The sequence below is a fragment of the Crocuta crocuta genome, unplaced genomic scaffold, assembly GCF_008692635.1.
Source record: "Crocuta crocuta isolate KB4526 unplaced genomic scaffold, BGI_CrCroc_1.0 scaffold187, whole genome shotgun sequence".
Taxonomy (NCBI): domain Eukaryota; kingdom Metazoa; phylum Chordata; class Mammalia; order Carnivora; family Hyaenidae; genus Crocuta; species Crocuta crocuta.
In genome coordinates, this window is record NW_027532196.1 from 2,485,471 (window position 1) to 2,502,892 (window position 17,422).

At 42.5% G+C, this 17,422-nt stretch overlaps 1 protein-coding gene across 1 annotated transcript in view; it reads right to left on the minus strand.

Moving 5' to 3' along the window:
- Positions 1–17,422, minus strand: part of SPTLC3 (serine palmitoyltransferase long chain base subunit 3) — a 103,251-nt gene that overhangs the window by 18,781 nt on the left and 67,048 nt on the right. The window lies entirely within an intron of this gene.

Below are 17,422 nucleotides of genomic sequence, written 5' to 3' on the forward strand. Positions count from 1 at the left end.
GGAAGAAATTCTGCTCCAGGAACACTTCCAGGGTAACTGTGTTGTGCAAGTTAAGAACCATTGCTTAAAATCATAACTTACATTGTGGGTGTTGATTCTAGAAAGATACTATGGTTGATCCTAACTGAAGACACCAGAAAGCAATTTTGTCTCAGAGTATTTTGTATTCGGTCGACAGATCTGTATGTAAGTTTCCATCTACCCTTTCCTTTTTGCTATGAAGATGAGCAAGTGACTCATCTCTGAACCTTCATGTACTCATCTGTTAAACAGGTATGGTGGCAATAACTGCTCCACCTATTTCTCAGGACTTTGAGGAGGATGCTATTGAGTGGTCACTGTGTTCAGAGGAGGATTAAATGATGAGTGTATCTACATCTTCAAGGAACCCACAGACTAGACAATTCATGTAACTGTGACAGAAGGTAGAAAATGGAATGTTTCATGGACGAAATGCTCTGGGAGTTTATAGCACAGAGGTAGAAGTGGTAAGTTAACACCATGTGTTTGGAGGTGGGGGGCACCTGGGAAACGGGTAACTAACTTGCCATAATGTTTACACCACAGTCATGAGAAAGATCCGTGGAGTCACACCACTGATAATGGTGAATGCCACTCTAGGATTTGGAAGGTTTTGATGGGTAATGGAGAGCCATGGCAGCATCACGAGCAGGGCATGCCATGTTCTGAGGCGGTTTAGGCACGTGGATTAGGACGAGAGGAAAAACAGGAAGTGGCAGGACATGTAGGAAGCCAGAGTGGCAGCAAACATCTGAAGTGGGTGAGGAGGTGGGTCAGCAGCTGTCCTGATCTGTGGAAGGAAGGCAAAGGAGGCAGCAAGGGTCAGGTCCCGAGCAACGGGGTTCACGGGATCTCCAAAAGGGCTCTGAGAAACATTGCAAGGGAAAGTGGCCCCCAGGGAGCCCCACTGAGGCAGCTGCCTACATGATTCAAACCTCTGGCTTTCCAAGTGTCTGCTGGGGGTGCACTGGAGAAGCCCCAGAGAGCAGGTGTGGGGAGAAATTGAGGGAAGGCTCAACAGAAGGCTGATAAGACTGCCCTGCCCCCTCCCAACCCCCTCCACTACAACAACGGCATCAAGGCCAAGTGCTCAAGGACTGGGAACCCAACTTCCTGAGTCTTAAATTAGCTCTACCACCTTGGGCAAGGTACTTCATCTTTCTGTATCATGGGCTCTTCACCTATGAAGTGGGAATAGTGACAATGGTAATAATAATAATAAGAGTTATTACATTCTGCTCTGAGGATTAAATATTAAACACTTAAAAGAGTATCTGGCATACAGTAAGTCCTACATGACTACTGAACAACTTAAAAACTATATCTATTTTATAAAATGGCCTTCCATCTACATTTAATTTGGAAAAAAAATCCTGGAGCTTAAAAATATTGAAAACTATTCATTTGAAGCAAAGACTAGACTGACTGACTGAGATTTGCCCTGTAGGGTTCGGCCCCTGCAATCAATGGAAGTAATGTGCAGCTTTTGCACCCAATCTTGCTGTTCCTGTGCCCTCCTCAGTTTTTTTGTTTTTCGGTTTTTGTTTTTTTGCTTGTTTGTTGTGGTTTTTTTTGGGGCGGGGGTATCTGGGACATGTCCACCAATAGCTTCTTATCCACTAGAATTAAGTGTTCACCGGAATAATTTTCATTGTCAGTATTCAAGTTGAAGCATATGATCACTGGAAATCTATATAAAGCGTTCCTATTTTACAAGAGTAAAATAAATATCACGGACATTAACCAGTGTTTAAGACCTAATTAATTAGGTTAGGGGCGCCTGGGTGGCTCAGTCAGTTAAGCAACCGACTTCAGCTCCGGTCATGATCTTACGGTTTGCGAGTTTGAGCCCTGTGTCAGGCTTGCTGCTGTCCGTGCAGAGCTTGCTTCAGATCTGTTGTTTTTTTCTCTCTCTCTGCACCATCTCCCCCAACTCTCGCATGCTCTCTGTCCCTCTCAAGAATAAAATAAAACATTAAAAAAAAAACTAATTAAATGAGCCCATAGGAGGGACTGGGCTCTGCTTGAAGAAAGAAATTCAAGGAGAGGCAGATCTGATGTGAAGGGAATTCTCCACTGCTGGCTGAGGTGGAGTGGGCTGTTTGGTAAGGACTGCAAACAGTCTCTAGGAGCGGAGAGGGGCTGGCTGACAGCTGGCAAGGAAATGGGGATCTCCCTCTTGCAACCCCCAAAACTGGATTCCGCCACAAACACGTGAGCTTGGGAGGGGACCCTGAGGTCTAGAAAAGAGGCCAGCTGCAGACACCTTGATTCGGCCTTGTGAGAACCTTGAGCAGAGAACAAACTGCGCCCAGGCTCCTGACCCAAGGAGACTGAGATAATAAATGATGTTGTTTTAAGCTGCTAGATTTGTGGTCATTTGTTATGCAGAAATAGAAAACTAATACATTCATTCTCTCTAGCCCAGAGCCCATGCTGGGACTCTCCAGGCACAAATCCACCTGCTTAATCCTTCCCAGCTGGGGCTGGTATTCTCTGCAACTTGTCCTGACACGAGAGGGGCTGGGGCATGGCACCGGCTGCATTTTGGGGGTTTTTGCTCCTTGGCTGAAAATGGCCCAGTGGAAAAACAAAGATCAATGTGGAACAGCAGCTCCCCTTTACCTTCTAAGATGCTACAGCTCAAAATCATGTTCTTTCCTTCTCCTGTCGTGCTGAGCTAACATGGAATTTCATGTGTGTTCCATCACAAACTCCCCCATCTTGGAGTCCAGCCACAATGAGGAGACAAAAGCGAAGAGGAAGCTTCTGCAGGACTCACAGTGTAAAAGGATATCTTGTTTGTGGGGCGGGTGGAAGGAAGTGGCCACATTAACCTTTTGCCCCAGTGCCATCTAAAAGACACACAGATTCTCTTTACGCTCTTGCTAGGGAAATTTTTTAAGGCCTGCAAACAAGTGCGGAATTTAGTGAGCTGCCTGAAACCTCTATCTACCCTTGCCTAACTCTTAAGGTGAAGTAAACGAAGAGGCGGAAGGTTTGTGAGTCACTTTTGCATAACCAGACTGGCTTCCTCTGCTTGCTGGGATTCAGTTTGCTGGCTCATTCTGTGTTTATTGGATAAACGCACATTGTCCTATGCGCACATAAGCAGCAACAGGGCAGAGAGGCAATGCCTGTCACTTCACTCTCTCACCCCAACCTGAGGTCCACACATACAAAAGGGCCAGGTAGGACTTTTTACCCCCCAGCACAGGTGATTAATCATGATGGAGGCAGCCCCTCAGTTGAAAGCCAGCAGAGCGTAGCGCCTGGCCATCTGTTTTGTATTAGCTGTTGCTGAAACGCCAGTGGCCTGAAACCTTTAGAAAAAGCAGAAAGCCCTGAGTCTCTTGCTCTGCCCCTGTCTGGTCCCCAGTGGGTAGCCAAGCACATATCTTCAGGAAGCAGCAGCTAATTCTTCCCTCAACAATGCGACGGGGGGAGGTGGCCTCAGATGGCCATTTCAGGTGGGTTCTCTGTGTACTCCTCTGGCATTCACTGAGGGACTTCCAAGGGACAGAGCTACCAGCATGCTGCTGGATTTGAGGGGAGAAAAGAAACTGTAGGAAAGCTGATTTTCTATCTTCTCTCTGCCCCCTATAGGCACTAAGAAATGGGAGACCTTTTAAAGCTGCATGTCTCACTATCAGTTTCCTTGCCCCAACCAGAGTTCTTTTTTGGTTTTCACTGCCTCTTCCTCCCTCCGATGAAGAAACGGAATTCCTGTTGAAGAGTATCAGTAAGAACAGCCCCAGATGAGCTTGATGATGTGGATGGATTAGGGTAGTTTGCAACTCTCACACAGCACTGAAGAAAAGCAACGGCGTATGAGGGGAGTTTGTGAATGAATCTCATGTCAAATACAAACAGTAAGAAAGTGAGAAGGTTCAACTGGAGAACAAACTGCTGTCACCCAGTGTAGTCCTCTCTCTCCCCCTACCCAAGTGCTAAATCTTCCCAGTTAGTCACTCCCATTTTTAAACCTATCAAACTCAAGTGTAAAAATATGTGTGCCCTGTTCCAGAACCCAGGGCAAAGGTCCAAGGTCACAGCTGGAAGGCGCGAGTGCCACTTTCTCCAAGTCCACGTGGGGTTAGAAGCAAGGTCAACACCTTCCCTGCCAATCTCATGATAAAGTTCACAAATGACCAGGATGAAGGAATTAATCCATACAAAATGATTTAAAGATGAGGCATGCTTGTATTTTCCTGTTCGAATGCATATTATAAGCCTCACTCCTTTCCCCCTTTATCTTTAGATCCCTTTATCTCTCCAGAGAGTGGGGGAAAAAAAGGAAAATGATGGAAGTTCATAAATTAATGAAGTTCCTTGAAAGACCTTGCCATTTTATTCCACTCTTTTTCCTAATAATTGAATAAAAAATAGAGTTTAAGCCTTCAGATTTTTTTGTCTTTTTTTTTTTGGCAGATTTCAGATATGGGGCAGCATGAATGATCTGGTGTGAACACCTTCCCCACATGGAGATAACATACTTGAACTAGTGCTTCTCAAAGTAGATGAAATGCCTCAAGTGAAGGTGGGCAGAATCGTATCTTCATATGAACTCAATGTTGACATGAATACTCTAGTTTTATTTCTCTGCCTGCACAGAATTCAGTCACCTTTCATGATGAGTCACCTTGACCAGTCAACTGCTGGGTGCTGGTATGATGGCCATCAGAGTTTCAATCCTTGTTCAGGACTTAGCCCTCTTTTAGTCGATGGTCCCCAAAGAACCCAAGGATGGCTGTGTGACAGGGTTGGGGTGACTCAAAATGAACCCATCCATTTTAGATAACTAGCCTCAATCAGTTCATGTGTATAAGCTGCATGTTTTAAATTGCAATTTACAATATTCTGTCTCATCACATACCCCATTACGAAAAAAAAGTCCTACTTGTCTGGGAATTTGTTACTATTTCTAAAATACATTCTTCTCTGTTCTGGCCTCACTTCCAGAGCTGTCCCAACTTCATGCCATTTTAATTTCTCCTGGGGAACATTATGCCCAGGGTCCATTTTCTGTCTCCAAAAGGTGCACAGTATTGGGGAATTTAGCAACATAATAATGATAATGATCTCGATACCTGCCATGGCCTGGAACTAGGTTCTGTGCAAAAGAAGCAGAAATGGTTGTACTAAAATCCAGACTCCAAGCTCTGAGAGTCCCTATAAAAGGGAAAGAGGTTCATTTTTAGTCCTTTGGATTTTGTTTTTCTTCTTTTCTTAGCTACTTTTATTCCATTCCTGGTCAAGAGTTTATTTACTAAGTCAATAGGGAAAGATTGGGAAACTGTCTAGAATATACAGTGTCTTCCTACAGTATACATCCATCAAAAGTCTGGGGAAAGAATGTCCTGGACTGAGGTTAAGTACTGTGGCAAAGACTGGCTAACTCTTCACTGAACCGATTTCCTTCTAGGCAGACAGTTACTTCATTTCCATGGCTCCTTTGTGGTCAGACAAGGTCATGTGGCCAACAGAGTTATGGCCAATAGAATGTGGGCAGGAATGAAATGTGCCTTTCCAGTTATAGCCCATAAAAACATTATATACACCATGCTCTATTCTCCTTCCCCTGCAGTCGCAAGCTTGGAAGCCATATGTTGAAGCTGGAGAAGCAACAAGATGGAAGGACGCTGGGTTCCTGGAAGAGAACTACCTGTCCAACAGGAACACACAGTTTGGACTTACATGGCCAAAAACCAAATTTCTATTGTGTTAAGTCACTACTTCATTGGGACTTGTCTGCTACAAGAATGAATTACTTTAACTAATATTAGCCTTATAAAACTGTGTATACCATGAAAACTTTCAAGGATTTAAAATCCTACACCCTTCTACATTTCATTGGCTATATGGTGTAGAGGGAAACTGTAATTTTTCTGCAGGTATTTTAGTTTCTCAGCCTCTCATTACTAGTCACCAAGTAATGTCATGAAAACATGAAGTTTCTTGATTGAAAAAGATCCTAAGTACAAATCATCATTAAGATGGAGGAGGGGAGAGAAGGAGGTCCATCCAGCATATTCAGTGGAAAATGCCATTTGGAATGCCTAAAAATCAACCCACTCTCCTCTATTTTAGATATGTACTTTGCCTCAGACAGAGAGGATTAGCTGGTGGCCAGTCCTTGCTGATTACTGTGTATAAAAAAGTCACATGCACTTTTGAGCTTTGGATGTCTCCATAGGAAATGTTAAGTAAGGGATTCAGCTAACTGCTTGGATAATTAAAGGAAAAACTCCATTTTTACTTCTGCTTTTTGGGTAGCATTGGCTAGAATTACTCAGCTTACTCACCTCTGTATTAGATGGTGTCTAGACAAAGTCTTAGTATATGTAATAATATAAACCCATCCGTTTATCAAAAGAATAGAAAAGGAACTCCAGATTTTGGTCCATACATGTACTTATCAAGGAAGTGATTCTAATTCCAGTATTTGAACTAAAGTAATTCTATAGGTAACTTATAAAGAAACAATATCATAATAAGTGGTGATTAGATTCTAAATCTTGTCCAGGAAATCTGCTTAGCCCCAAATCTAGTCATTCAATATTCATTCATCTACATATTTGATCCTTAAGGCACAGTTAACTAACCAATCACTAACTACTTGGAGGGCTGGGTTGGGAATGTGTGACTAACATTGGATGAGGCAAACATTGCAGGAGATGGAGGAAGGAAGGAATATTTTCTGACTCCAGTCATTGAGATAGGGCTTAGAAGGCTAAATAGGGGTTAGGAAGTAAAGAGTGAATATAAGTGGGTGGTAGGGAGAGATGGGAGAGATGAAGGCCTTCCAGAGAAAGGAAACATCATGAACATGCATAAGGAAGATACCAATGCCTGGTGAATAGTTGATGGGATATGGCCAAAGCTTACACTGAATGGGGTCATTCATTCAGTCAACATGTATTGCTTGGGGTTGGGGACTGTGTCCTTGTCCTCACAGCATTTGTATTCTCCTGAGGGAGACAGACGATAACCAAGGAAGCAAGTATATAATTCCAGTTGGTGATAAGTGCTGCGAAGAAACATGGTGCAGCACAGGGGTGTAGAGGAGGTAACCCACAAAGAAGAGGGTGATATATTTTTTAAATACTTATTTTATTTTTGAGAGAAAGAGAGCACGAGCAGGGTAAGGGCAGAGAGAGAGGGAGACAGAGAATCCAAAGCAGGCTCCAGGCTCTGAGCTGCCGGCACAGCTTGAAAATGAGAGGCTTGAACTCACCAGCCGTGAGATCATGACCCAAGCCAAAGTCGGACACCCAACTGACTGAGCACCCAGGCACCCCAAAGAGGGTGATATTGTAGAAAGGGTGGTTAGGAGAGATCCCTCTGGGTTGGTGGCAGGAGTTAGAAACGTCACTCCAGCATGAAGCCCCATGTCAAGACCATGAGTATGGTTCTGAGCCTGTTCTGAGAGATGAGCTGGAATGGCAGAAAGCACAAGAGCATTTGTGTCTGGGATCAGGAGCAAGGAAGGTCTTATATGGTGTTTGAGGGATCAACATGAGGAAATGTGGCAAGTCTCTGGAGAATCAGAGAAAGCCCCAGTTGTTTTCTTTCATTTTGAAGATAGATTTGTTTTTCAGGATAAGACAAATTTTATCAGTGACAATTTTTGACTTATCTGTGATTTTGAACACAATCTAAACTTGTTCAACTAACAGTATATGCTCCATTTCCATTAGCTGTTCCTTTTTGCATAGACACCAGTCATCTTTAGCCCCTCAGATATTCTCAATGAATAGAACTGGAGATTTTGCAACCTCCAGAAGGGACAGAAGACTCAATTTTAATTTTATAGTAAACAATGTCACCATTAAATAGTGCCACTACAATATAACCAAATGTAGGGGCACCTGAGTGGCTCAATCAGTTAAGCATCCAATTGCAGCTCAGGTCATGATCTCATGGTTTGTGAGTTTGAGCCCTGCATTGGGCTGTGCTCTCTTCTGTCAGCACAGAGCCCACTTTGGATCCTCTGTCCCCTCTACACCCTGTCCCTTCCCTGCTCTCTCTCCCTTTCAAAAATAAGGAAACATTAAAAAATATAACCACATGTAGATTTAAAGGACATCCCCTCCTCATTTCAGGCATGGAGAGCCTCTGCATCCCAGAGGCTGATACTCAGTGGGAAAAAGGAGAGTGATTCCACTAACTGAGAACCTTCATTCCCCAACCCTGCCAAAGGCAGCGTGGGATGTGCAAACAGAGTTCTGAGGCCCAGGTAAGGACTTCATCACATGTGGAATGTTTTGAATACTTCCCAAGTCATGCAGGAAATAAAAATCTCAGAAAGATTTAGTGTCAGGAAGCCCTCTTTTGGGGAGCGTGTCTATTTAATACTTCCTCCTCAAATCCTGGGCCCATCACAGTTTTGATTTGCCAATGGGCAAAGGAAGCCAGCTTGAGGAAGAATTTCCTGTACTGGCACAATGGCTGGGGGTATTTAGTTTTCATTTGCAGACTCATTGTCCCCATCCTTCCTTAGCCTTATAGTTCAAATTCACCAAAACCTAGGTTTCCATACTGTTAGGCTTGTTAAGCTTTTTCTTCACATGGAAAGTGGAGAATTGAGGTAATTATCTTGATAATATCTAAGTTTGATCAGTAGTATCTAAGAAAGGATATGAGTAATACTGTGGCTATCTGTGTTGTCTTTTTGTAGCAATAATCTCTGTATACTACATTCAGACAACATTAGATTAGGAGTGTCTGGATGGCTCAGTCGGTTGAGCATCTAACTCTTGATCTCAGCTCAGGTCATGATATCATGGCTCATGAGTTAGAGCCCCACAATGTGATCTGTGCTGTCTGCTTGGAATTCTGTCTCTCCCTCTCTTTGCCCCTTTCCTGCAGGTGTGTGTGTGTGTGTGTGTGTGTGTGTGCATTTGTGTGTTCTCTCTTTCGCTCAAAATAAATAAACTTAAAAAATTTAGAGAACATATTAAATTAAAAAGATAAAACACCCTGTTGTTGAGAGGCACCTTGCTGGCTCAGTTGGTTAAGCGTCTGACTTTGGGTAAGGTCATAATCTAAAGATTCATGGGTTTGAGCCATGAATGTTTATTTTTGAGAGACAGACAGAGCACAAGCAGGGAAGGGGCAAAGAGAGGGAGACACACAGAATCTGAAGCAGGCTCCGGGCTCCAACCTGTCAGCACAGAGCCCGACTCAGGGCGGAACTCACAAACCACAAGATCATGACCTGAGCCGAAATGAGACACTTAACTAACTGAGCCACCCAGGTGCCCCTTATTATTTCATCTTTATTTTACTTTTAGATTTTCCTCTACCTACACAATATCCAGACACATCCCCCACTCTCCCAAAACTCCCTGTTTAAGAGCATGAAGGGACAGGTATGACTTTGAAGAAAAAAAGAGAATTTCCTTTTCCTTAACTTTATTGTATAAGCATAGGATATTTTATTAACAATAGTAAAGTTGCCATCTACTGAAACCAGATATTATACATTAGGAATTGGAGTTCTGTATTTATTTTCTTTTATAAGTAAATTTTCCCTACTGCTTTCATTTCTAGGGATACTACTGGCCACTCAATTATAAGCATCAAAAATTTCCATGCATATGTTAGCAAAAAGAGATTTTGTGATTCAAAAATTGGTGACCATCTCAACAGCCTAGCCATTAAGAACCAGCAGGGAGAAAGATGGTTAAATGATGGATAATATGATTTTTCCACAAGCCATTTTGGTGAAATAGGAACTGAGTTAGCCAATGGAGTGATTCGAATTTAAGTACTGACTTGTTAATTATAGCTAGAATTGTTCCAAAACTATTCCTGTCTCTGGCTAAGTTTTGTATCTAAAAAATTGTGTGTTCCACACAAAATTAAAAATATTACATGTCCAGATTAAACTTGGATATTCAGACAAATGGGTCTGTAGGCTGAAGTTTGGCAAGGAGGCAATAAGCTTGAAAAGATATATAATTGCTATTTCATCCTGATGTGAAATTGAAAGTATACAAAAATCTATTTTTTAATAAGATTAAGATACAAAATCTTAGTATCTAATAGTCAATAGATATATCAGATTGAGTAGACCATGTTTATATAAAAAAGTGCCAATATCATTTCAACACCATGTCATTAAATTGCAACAATCACAGCAGGAAAATAAGAAGCCAACAGGAGGCTGATAATTATAGTGCAAAGTCAAGCAGACCCCAAATATTTATAGGAAAAGCCATTCTTCCCAAGTTATGAATATGAAATACTTTGTCATAATTTATTTTAACTTAGTAAACTTCATTTGTCATAATTTAATTTAAACTTAGCAGTTGCCCATTGGGGATTTCCTTTCTCGCCAATTGGATTCCACCTATTGAAGGTGCAACTAAAGAACTGAAGTAATTATTACACCCTGTCCAAACCCAAGAGACACGAGTTATTAGAGAAACGGCTGTCTCTCTGTCAGATATATACTATCAAATCAAATAATATAATCAGTATTGAGATCATGAGCTCTTAATGACTTTTTGTGCTTCAAAAAGTTATATGGAAGCACAGATTTAAGGGAGAGGCTGTTGTGTGCGCAAGAATGTCATTAGGACACAAAGCCTTGGCTATCAGGCACTAATGGATTGTGGATTTCTTATGAATAGAAACCATCATCTTCATATTACTAGTGGTAAGCACAGCACCTGATACATAGTGGGCTTCCAAAACATATTCTCCAAGTTGAATTAAAAAGAAATGTGCTAAGCCCCAAATGTGCATTGGTCATAATACAGATGCTGACAAAATATCTGTTCTGGGCCATCTTTTCATCAAAATATTCAAGCAGAATCTTTGAATACTTAATATCGACCATCTCAGTACTGAACTTGCTCACCATAGTCAGCCTCTTTCTTTGGATTCTTGTCCTATGTCTATACCTAGCTTTGCTCATTACATTTATATGCTAATTATAATGTCACCAATGTCTGAAAAAGTTGCCTATGTGTCGCCAGTCATCACTTCACGTTTCATGGAGTGATGGGAGAATCCGATGGGAGGGAGAAAATGACTATAGATCATCATACAGCTGTGATTCTCAAAGTTTGATCCCTGGGGCCACAGTGTCAGTGTCGCCTGGGAGCTTGTGAGACGTGCAACAAGCATTTCTGAGTCAGAACCTGTCGGCAATCTGTTTTTACAATCCCTCCAGGTGATTCTGATACAGGCTCAAATCTGAGAACCATGTTTCTACATGCAGAATGGAGTGTGTGTGGGGGGAGGTTTGTCTGTTGAGAGGGAAATGTAAAGAAAATAGGATGAAATTCTGGCAAATGCAGACAGGGGAGCACGCCTAACAGAGAAGGGGAGGTCGGCACCTGGGTGGCTCAGTCTGCTAAGCATTTGACTCTTAGTTTTGCCTAAAGTCATGATCTCATGGTTCATGGGATCCAGGCTCCAGTCAGGCTCTGCCTGTTGGGATTCTTTCTCTTCTTCTCTTTCTGACCTTGCTCTGTTCATTCTCTCCCTCTCTCTTAAAAAATAAATAAATAAGCATTTAAAAAAGAGAGAGAAAAAGGGAGGAAGAACAGACAGAAAAATAAAAAAGGAAGCAGAAAAGAAGAGCAACAGCTCAACTAAGGAATGCCTGCAAAGTGAAGAAGAGGTGGACAGCTCAGTCCAGTCTGGTGGAGAAGGGCCAGTGGAGTAGGTGGGCAGGGGTGACCTTCAAGGGAGCAGAGTCATAGAAATGGGCAGAGGACAAGTTGAAGTTACTGAACACTGAGTGGGGAGGAGGAGGAGGAAGCAGGCAGAGCCTGTCAGTGTTTCAGGAAGGTTTGCAGCAATGGAAGAGAGACAACTGCTTGCTGTTGGAAGAGGAAGAAGGGATAAGAGAAAGCTTTTTAGGATGAAGAAGATGAACATGTTCATCCTTGAGAAAAAGGGAAGTGCCTATAGAAGGTGGGAAAGGAGAGAATCAAGCATAGAGATGTGAAGGAGACAGGAGTCATTTATTTGCTGAGCAAAGAGGGAAAGAGAGGATTCTGTCTTTGCACAAGTATTTGTTGAGAACCTGTAACTGTCAGGCAGTATTCTCAGTGTAATGAATAAAATGGAAAAAAAATGCTTGTTCACCTGGAGTTTACATTCTAATGAGGGGAAACAAAAAATTAGAAGATTACATATGTAATTTGTCAGGTGCTCATAAATGCCATGAAAACTGAAGCAAGGTAAGGAGGGCATGTGGTTTAGAATAGGGCCGCTCCCCTAACAGGCTGATGTTCAACAAAGATGCCAGGAATGTGAGGGAGTGGGCCACACAGATATTGGTCAGAAAGGCTGGTCTGGATAGGCCAGCAAGGGCAAAGACCCCCTTCAAGAGCTGTCCTTGTGTTCTAGGAAGAGCAAGGATGCCAGCTGCGTAGAGTGGACTGATGGAAAGATGGTGGGAAAACAGAAGACCTTATCATGAGAAGCCTTGACGACCACATTCTGAATTCGACACTCAGTGAGATGGGAAGCAATGAAAAGTTCTACATGAGGGGTATTCTGAGTTATATTTCTTTAAAGATTACTTTGGTTTCTGTATGGAAAACAAGCCATCAAATGGCAAGAACAGAATGGAAAGAAGATTCAGGCGGTTACTCCAGTGATCCGGGTGGAGCTGACAGATAGATTTGGGGCTGGTGAGAAGGGGCCAGATTCTGGACATACGTCAAAGGATGTGCTGTGGGATTTGCTGATGGAGTAGGTGGAGGTCTGAGAGAAAGGCAGAATTCTAGGATGAGTAAAAACTATTGAAAAATTGGAGACAGACAGAAAGCAGATGAGTGAAAATAATAGTAACTGTTAGCCTTAATTGAATACTTACTATGTGTTAAGCATGGTGCTAAGTCCCTCATGTTATTTACTCCTATGTACAACCCCAATTAAAGTTAAGGGACCAAGGCTAAGGAGGCTAAGCAGCTTGCCGGTCACAGAATGAAGGTGGCAGGGAGACTGGGCTGCATGAATGCATGCAGTCTGGCTGCAGAGCGCGCACCACCTTTAAAATTTTTTTTTTTTAATTTTTGAGAGAGAGAGAGAGAGAGAGAGAGAGAATGCAGGCAGGGGAGGGCCACAGAGAGAGGGAGACACAGAATCCTAAGCAGGCTCCAGGCTCTGAGTGGTCAGCAGAGAGCCTGACATGGGGCTTGAACTTGTGAACCATGAAATCATGACCCGAGCTGAAGTCAGACACTTAACCAACTAAGCCACCCAGGCACCCCATAGCACACACCCTTAAGCCTCCATGAGATACACCCTCTACGTTCTCTGAGAAGTCAAGGATTACCCAGAGTGGGGAAAGGGAGAATGCGGAAGAAGGCCAAGATTGGAAGTGCAGAACAATATTTACTGATTAACTGAAAAATATGCATCAAAGATTTAAATAAATAATAATAAGATAACTGTTGCCAGTGCTTTCCTTAGGGGGGTTGTTATGGTTTGGGGCTCAGTCTCCTGTAGTGGCTTGTGCCATGGCTAGGTGAAGAGAATGACCAAGCTGCAATCTTTCTGAACCTCTTCAAAAGTGGTGTCAGCTACAGAAGGTCCCAAATACTGAGTGATGCTGCCAGCTGCTGCATGGGTGTGGAATGGATTCCTGGCTTCCAGTCCTGTGAGATAAACATCCCTTCGATCTCGTTTAGCATAAACACTGACCTGAAATTGTGGAGGCCAGTGAGATGGAAGTTGAATCATGACGTATTTATTAAGCTGAGCACTGGGTCTGACACTCACAGGAACACCAGATTAATTCAAGACACATTTCTTGCCCTTCAGGGGCTTATAGAATCGACTTGGCTTATGGACCACCCAACCACCATTTGGATGGAGAAACCAAATCTGCACTTTGGGCTCATTGTGCAGCACGATGTGACAGGCCAGGAGATTAAAAGGGCCTTGGTGCATGTGGAATGCATGCACGGCCTGCAGCCCCTCAGCCTGTGTGCATTAACTCCAGGAGCAGCCTGGCTGCAGAGTGAAGGTGGCTGTTTGTGCATAAACATTGTCATTTCACTGAGACTGCTATTTCATCTTTGAACTTTGGCTTCAAAGGAACACTGACCTTATTCCTGTAGCTTGCTTCTCTTTGAAGCCTATGGCTTTGCATTGCAGATTAAAGTGAAGATATTCATCAAGGGACAGATCTGGCCAACTGCTCCCCAAACTCAACCCGAAACAAAGCCTTGAAAGGCTCCAATCACAGTTGCAGTGGAGTGGGCCAAAGATGAAGGCTTGGAGCCGGGCTCTCTTTCTCAGATCTTGTAAGGCAGCTCTGGCATGACATAGTGCATCCCTTTGAGCTCCGGGCAACTTTACCCCGAGTGTCCGTATATCTCAGCAGAAAGGGGTGAGTTAATGCAATATTCCCAACCTGTCCCATTCATTTTATTTAAAGCAGGCATTGTTGTAAATGAGGCCAGCATGAACATTCACTGCTGCCTTTGAATTCTTCAAAAGATGTGTCAGGCAGAACCATCTGAAACTTGGCTGATGATTCTGTCAATTTTCTTTTCTACTACTTCCCTTTGTTCATCCTTTTGAAAAGAAATTGTCCTGTCTTTCCCTTGGGTTCTCCCATCTTGGCTCTTAGAAAACAGACACTACACATTGGCTTCTCTGTTCTTTTTCTTTCTTTTCTCCATAAGATGGCAGAAGGGGTAAAGTGAGAAAGTTCAACTGGGAAGTAAAGAAAAAAATAACCAACTAATTAACTAGCTAGAAGGCTAAGAGGGAGAATCAAGGGAAATACCTCCCACCTCGGAGGAAGAACAATTGATGCTAGATGACTATCAAAGAACAAATGATCAAATCTTTCAATGTGGTTTTCCTGCGATCTTCAACTGTGATCAGACAAACAGAGTGAGTTCTGTCTGTGATGAAGAGGTAAACCAATCCAGAAGAGGGAAGGAAATGATTGTCAGGTTGGGTGCATGTCAGTAAATTAACTGACTCTGATAGCATACACACTAAAGGGTTTAAGAAATTAGTGCTCTAATCTTCAGATAACTTTCCTAGTTATTCACATTTATTTATTTATTTAAAAGTTTATCTATTTATTGCATGAGAGACAGAACATAAGGAGGGGAAGGGCAGAGAAAGAAGGAGAGAGAGAGAGAATCCCAAGCAAGCCCTGCACTGTCAGTGTGGAGCCTGACATTGGGCTTGAACTCATGAACCACCAGATCATGACCTGAGCTGAAACCAACAGTCAGACACTTAACTGAGGTATCCCCAGGCACCCCTCCTTGTAATTCACCTTTAAAATAAGACCAAAGGATAATTGTGGTCATTGTAGGACAATTCATTTAACTCACATTTTAGCTTAAATTTCAAACAATTGTTTTCCATTGAGAAATGCGTGAAGTTCAGGAAGATCATCAATACAGCCTCCTGAGAAGCCAGTGGTTCCAGATCAGTTTTTCATGCAACCAGACAGCTCATGTGGGAGCAATTCTATTTCTAGTTTTGGTTTTAAAAGGTTGAAATATATCTGCTTATCTATACCATATCCTTTAATTTACTAACTTCCTCTCCCACACATTTGGACATGGTCATATGCCTAGTTTTGGGCAAAGGATTGTAAGCAAGGTGCTGTGTGTCTCTTCCAGGCACATACCCCTCTGTTCTCTGCCACAAGACTGCCAAGCCTTAGGCTAGAAGTAGCCTGAGTCACTGCCCCCATGGAAGACAGCTGTGCAGAGAGTTATCTATTTGTATGAGACTTGGCATGAGCAAGAGCTAAACTTTGGTTCCAGTAAGCCATAGAGATTCTCAGGGTTTATTTGTTAAGGTGGCATAACTTTGCTTATCCTGACTTATCCAGGGCCTTGGAGACATCTTGTGTTACTTCACTGCCACCATAAGACTCTTTCCTACAGAATCCTTGAATGTGGTCCAAATACTTCTCACCTGAGAATTGAACACCTCAATAATAATAGCATATAACAGTAGTGAGCAATTATAAGATTGTTTTCAATAACAATTGAAAATATACTATATATTATACATTATAATAACAAATATAATTGTTTTCAGACCTAATTTTAAGTATTTTATATATCTTAATTTACCCAGTTCTCACAGAAACATGAGCTAGATCAATATTATTTACCTCATTTTACAGTTGGAGGAACTGAAACACTGGGAAGTAACTTGCTCGGAGGTGAGCAGATAAGTTAAATCCCTTGCCTATGGCCAAGGAGCGAGTAAATAGCACCCCAGGAGTCAAAGCCAGGCAGCAGCTTTCAGTGTGTGCCCTTAACCACTGTACCACGTAGACTCCCTAGATTGGATTTTTATTTCCTCTTCACACAGATGATTCAACAAGAGACAGAAGCGTAAAACCCCAAAGACAAGGTTGGAAGAGACTTCGGAGAACAATCAAGCACTGCATTTTACATGGAAGGAGGAAATCCCTCTGCAAGCCAATCTCCTGCTGTAATGAACAGGAAAGGTCTATCTCAGGGGTTTTCAAACCAGTGTCCTGGGGAGCCTAGGGCCTCAGGGACTGCCAGCATGGAGGTAGGTAGAGACATTACTTCAAACAGCTCAGTCCTGTTCCGATCTGTTGTATATGGGAGACTTCGGGGTAAAATGTGTATGTGAATTAAGTACTCTGCTGTTTTAACAAAATTGGGAAATGGATCTTCCCATGCTTCTACTGAAACAGTAGGCTTGGAAGGTTGCACTCAATAATGGAGGGCTTCCTACCAACTGGGAGGTGGATTTTATGGCTCAGTGACCATCCCGGGGCCAAGATAATTTGCTACTTCCATAAATGCACTCACTTGATTGCCTGGCAGCAAGAACTGCCTTATTCATCATTGTAACCCCACCCACTGTGATATGTGGTAGAAGCTCTGTAAACTACATCTACGAGACAGAAGAAAAGTTCCAAAAGGCTTTGATGAAACAATTTTTCAAAAAGACAATTAAGCTCATTTGGGATGAGCAAAGAAGCACACTTTGGCTCTGGTGACCCAATGTCCAAAAAGTGGCTGGGAGGTTATTGTGTGTGTTTTGTCCACATATCCTCAAGTGGGTGATGGTAACCAACCCCTGCCAAAGCCCTGGTTTGTTCCCAGGAAAACACAAGTGATGGCCCCAAGCAGGCACAGGCAAACACATACCACTGCTTGCTTCATTTTAATGCAACTGATCACACAAAATTATACAACTTTGCTGATCACATTAAGAGGTGAATGAGAAAGTTTTCTTTGCTTAAAAAAATCATTTATTTCTTTTTTTGTGTGTAGTGGCAGCTGTTTTAGTATATTTTTGTACTATGGGCTATTATATATCATGTACAAATTGGGTTTGTACACATTGATTTACAAATTGGGTGAAGACAAAGTTATATATCTGAGATGGGGGCAGATTGATA